Consider the following 4539-nt stretch of genomic DNA (forward strand, 5'->3'; position numbering starts at 1 on the left):
CCGAACTGCCGACCTTTCTGATCGACAAGCTCAGCGTCTTAGCCACTGAGCCGCCGTCTCCCGCAGTTATTCTGCTAGTCATTGCCAACTCTGAGGAGCAGTGCTCATCTCCATTTCAAGGACATTGAGCCAGCGCTGTCTGAAGACATTTCCATGGTTATGTGGTCAGCATGACATCATGGAGTGTTGTTAATTTCCCAATGAAGTGGTACCTATTTATCTACTTGCATTTTCATGTTTTCAAAGTGCTAGTTTGGCAGGAGCTGGAGCTATTGGATTCAATTGTGGTTGTAAGCTGAGGACTACAAGTAACAGAAGGGACCTCTGCTTTCAACCAAAAATGTACAGTTTTTTCAGGAAGGATGAGAAACAGGAAAGATATAAACAAACAGGAAAGATATAGTCTTTTATCCAAGAAGATAGTTCAAGAATGAATGTCATATTCCCAGAGCAATACATATTTCCTTTTTCTGAAATGTAGTTCTCAGTTCCAAAAAACAGGAATACATGAATTAGGTTCAGTACTTAGGTCGGTCCAAGTAGCTATTCTGAAGTTAGTGGTTAAAAGCAATGGTAAAGCAAGATATGGAATTAAAACCAGAAATATTTTGTTGGCTATTTGAAAGGGAGAACAATATATATTTAATTTTATACATGTTAGCAGCTGCTGGAATTGTGTTTGCACAAAAGTGGAAAAACAGAGATATGAAAATGAATAAATATTACAATGTGCAGGAATAAATAAATTGACAATTAAAATCAAGAAGGCTTTGAATACTTTTTCACATGGGATTTGTTTTAGCAATTGCTAACTAACGGAAACAGAAATTAGAAATTCAAAAGTATGAAAGAAAACACTAATTATGTAAGGAAAGGTCCCTAAAATGTATAAGGAAATATTACTAGATCATTATTAATGTGTAGATAACTGCGGGACATTACACACCCACACTCACACAAACTATGACAGTGCCAGAAAAACACACAAAAAAAATAAGAATTCCCCTCTCCAAAAGACTGCAAATGAAACCATTTTTCCCCCCTAACTCTAAGGAGAGGAAAGACAAAGCCACTGGAATAAAAACCATCAAGGCATTGTGGGAAATTATAAAGGACAGTGCCAGGAAGCTCACAGAACCAGCAACCACCTCAGAATTACCTAAACAACGAGGGTGAAACACACGAAATCTGGCAAAGCTGCCTTGCACCAACCTGGCCTGCCCATAGAAAAGCAGCCACTTTGAGTCACATAAACCTGGTCTGAACACTTAAAAGCAACATATTGCATCACAAAGAAAACATTTGCAAAAAGGAATAACATTTCTTGTAGTAAATATATTTTATAAACAATTAAAAAATAAAATTTCCTGAAAAATGATTTTAAAAAAGATATTCTATAAATAAATAAAAATCCTTAAAAATCAATGTTAAGTATTCCACCAGCAAGAATTTATACTGTAACCATTTCAAATTATTCCACACACAATAATTTAAAATGAAACCATTAAAAATATTCCATACACAATAAATTACAATAAAATGATTTAAAACAATTCTATGCACAATACATTTTAAAATATTGAGTATAGAATTTTTAAAAATGGTTTATTTTAATTTATTTTGGCTAGAATCTTTTTTTAAATAGTCTAGGACAATTTAAAAAAAGAATCCACAGACAATACATTGAGGTAAACCATTTTAAAATATTCTATACTCAATACTTTTAAGTAAAACTATTTTTTAAAATTCTATGCACAATAAATAAAATATTATTTTAAAACACATTAAAAAAATAAAAGAAAAAAAACCCCAGGTCACTTACTAGCAGGCAGAATCAGCAGCTCTCCAATCTGATGGATTCGATGCGATGGATGGATGCAACAGGTAGCAGGCAGGCAGCGAGGCAGCAGGACAGGTATGACTGGACTGGAGAGACAGGGGTTGTCGCTAAGCACGCGACCTGGCAGGCTTAGTCAGCCAGGTGAGGCTGCAGAGGGTTGGGGCGGGGGCTTTTGGCCACATGGCATACGCCAGCCTGTGGCTTTCATTAGGGAAGGCCTGAACTTAGGCCTTCCCTCGCGAAAGCTAGGCTACTGCCGCCGCCACCCACTCACTTTCAGCCGCGTGGCGTACCCCAGCCCAAGGCTTTTGCTAGGAAAGGCCTGAACTTAGGCCTTCCTTCGTGAAAGCTAGGCCGCCACCGCTCATCCGCTTTCAGCTGCATGGCATATGCCAGCCCGAGGCTTTGGCGAAAGCTAGGCCACCGCCACCGCTGCCCATCCGCTTTTGGCCGTGTGCTGTATGCCAGCCTGTGGCTTTGGTGAAAGCTGCAAAAGCTAGGCTGCTGCCGCCCACCCGCTTTCGGTCGCATGGTGAACGCCAGCCCGTGGCTTTTGCAATAGCCGCAAAAGTTAGGCCACCGCCGCCTACCCACTTCTGGCCATGTGGCACATGCCAGTCCGTGGCTTTCGGGAAAGCTAGGCCGCCGCCTACCCGCTTTCAGCCGCATGGCATATGCCAGCCCATGGCTTTCACAAATTGGTGTAAGCTAGTCTCCTGAGTCTCGCTGTCCCCCCTCGCGCTTAGTTGCTTACCTGAGGGAAGCAGCAAACTTCTGGAAGGTGAAGGGAAACAAAACGAAATGAAGGGAGGACCCGGTCAGCAAGCGTGATACGACAGCTGCTCAGGAATGAAATACTCTTTTCAAAAGAGAAAGACTCCAAAAGAGAAAGACTCTTTTCAAAAGAGGAATGTTGGCTGTTGGCACCACGCTTTTAAATGGGTCGCCTCCAGCCTGCTCACTGATTGGCTGGACTCCAGCCAATCAGTGAGTGGCGGGCTGGGCTAGCCTAGTTTAGTGCGGACGGGTGCGGGGTGGGGTGAGCGAGCTGCGATGGGACGGCAAGGGTGATCGAGCGACAGGGCTGGGGCAGGTGTTCCGGAAGTTACTTCCGGGTCCATCGATCGAACCTCCTCTTACCAGATTGGTGAAATTCACGAACCGGTTTGCCCGAATCGGTGCACCGGCAGAAACCCACCACTGCATTGAGTCATTGTGCCACCCTATCGGGGAGGGAAAAGGAGGTCATAAACACATACCTGGTGTGCCAATTTTCTTTTGTGTCATCATACGCAGTCCTTGCTTATTGTATTGTTATCACAATCTCTGTGCTTTGGTATTCTAAATATCTTTTAAGAGATCATTATAAAAGAACAAGATCTGTTCTCACACCTTCCCACACCTATTAAAATCCATTCCTTTCACAAATTAAATGATTATTACTTGTGATAACGTGGAATTTTCTTCGTCATCACTTGCAACTGCAACATATAGTTGCATCCCTGCCTCTTTAGGCTTGTTATCTGGGACACAAATAAATACAATAAAAATGCAATAAAATAACTGCACGGAGACTTCTGTAATGCACAGAGGTCGAAAGACTGACAGATTCCTGCAATGGAGAAACGGGTGTTGGTTAATGGAATTGGCTGAAATGGCAAAATTAAGAACTTTGATTAAAGAAAATACTTTTTCTAGCTCCATAAAAACCACTTTTGGATTTATTTATTTTTTGCTGAAAACCAAGAGAAATGTTGCATTAATTAGCAATCAACCAACAGAACAAAAGTTGCCTTCAGAAGTGTGGGAGCTTCATCCCTGGAGGCTTTCAAGAAGAGACTGGACTGCCATTTGTCAGAAATGGTGTAGGGTCTCCTGCTTGGGTGAGGGGTTGGACTAGATGACCTACAAGGTCCCTTTCAACTCTGTTAATCTGTTAATTTGGGGATCTGATGATTAGAGTTAACGATGACAGAAACACCATGGAAAATTGAATTTTAGATCAAGAGCTTAATATATTTTATATTTATAACTGTCCTGGAGAAAGTTGGAAGTTGCCCCTTTTCTATTTTTTTCTCCCCCCCCCTTTGTCTTTGCACTTTTCTCTGTGTTTTCCTTTTCAAATATTATTTCTTGTTCTTTTTTTTAAATTGCCTTTTAACTTTTGCAGAAATGTAAGAAATTGCATTTCAAAGAAGAAAATATTACGAGCTGCTGCTTTTACCAAATTAACGCAAAGACAAATTCATTAGGAGTTGATGGCAGGAGGGAATAAACAGCTGCAGAAGTTATTCCCTCTCCCCCCCCCCCGCCAAAAAAAATGAGGTATTGAATCAAGATGTCAACATGCATTGGGATGATGAAGATTCTGGACATAAAGAGATTTATAATATAATACATCCCTTATTAGATCCTCCTCTGCAAAGTTGGTATTGAGCAATTGTGACTTTTAAGGCTAATCCCTTTATTGTTCTAGAGTTAGCATACTGTGTTCTATTTACTTCGTAAAGAAATAAAAGGCCTGTCCCGAACTGTTTGACTCACACAGCAGAGGATTCTTAACTAGGAGAGAATATGGAAAAGTTGGTAGCAAAAATATAAGAACTACCATCTCTGAAGTTGACGGAGCAACAGGGAGAAGCATTCCAGACACAAGCTCTACAGCGGAGGATAGGGCTGGAGAGCGGGAAGGCAGAAGG

This window comes from Thamnophis sirtalis, unplaced genomic scaffold (genome assembly GCF_051295495.1).
Source record: "Thamnophis sirtalis isolate CommonGarterSnake01/CBP01778 unplaced genomic scaffold, rThaSir2_p1.2 scaffold_11, whole genome shotgun sequence".
Lineage (NCBI taxonomy): Eukaryota > Metazoa > Chordata > Lepidosauria > Squamata > Natricidae > Thamnophis > Thamnophis sirtalis.